The sequence below is a fragment of the Cyclopterus lumpus genome, chromosome 22, assembly GCF_009769545.1.
Source record: "Cyclopterus lumpus isolate fCycLum1 chromosome 22, fCycLum1.pri, whole genome shotgun sequence".
Taxonomy (NCBI): Eukaryota; Metazoa; Chordata; class Actinopteri; order Perciformes; family Cyclopteridae; genus Cyclopterus; species Cyclopterus lumpus.
Window position 1 is genome coordinate 1241514 of NC_046987.1, and position 692 is coordinate 1242205.

Below are 692 nucleotides of genomic sequence, written 5' to 3' on the forward strand. Positions count from 1 at the left end.
AACCCTTCATCCCCAGGCAGACATCATCTGACCGATAGCTCCGGTGTGGTCCACTACATTAAACAGGAGTCAGGGGTTCCGGCTAATAGGGTTCACTTTCACGACTTTATAGTCTACATGTTTATACTTTCTTCACTGAGAAAAATGAAACAACTGTCAATCAAAGCTCAGCTTAGGAAAGGGATACGGACAGTGGCGGCTGGACAATAGGGGGCCACGGGGCCTGGCCCCACCCACCTTGAGCCACAAAAAAAAGTATTACAAAAAATATTTGTGTTTTGGACATATGGAATATACCCAGCAATATTTGTAAAATAGGATATCTGCACAAAATATATGCTTTTCCTGCACCTCCTCTCTGCCTGTCTGCACGTATCAGCTGCAGTTGGGGCCGAATCGTTCTGGCCCAGAAGGGTCTGAGAAGCAGTTTAGCCAATTACTGATTAAAGATATAAATGAGTGATACACAATTTAGCCAATCCGCGTCCTAAAATAGATTCAGCTTTGGGCCAAAGTCATCTGGCCCAAAGCTGCGCGATCTCGTCAGGCGCCTTTTTTTTAAGACATGACGGAAGAAGACCCGACCCGGTAAAATCAACGGGGACACATCCAGCATGGACAGTTACGGGAGTAAGGGACATGAAGCACTTGTTGGAGGAATTAATAAAACATGAGAACACCAGGACACACAT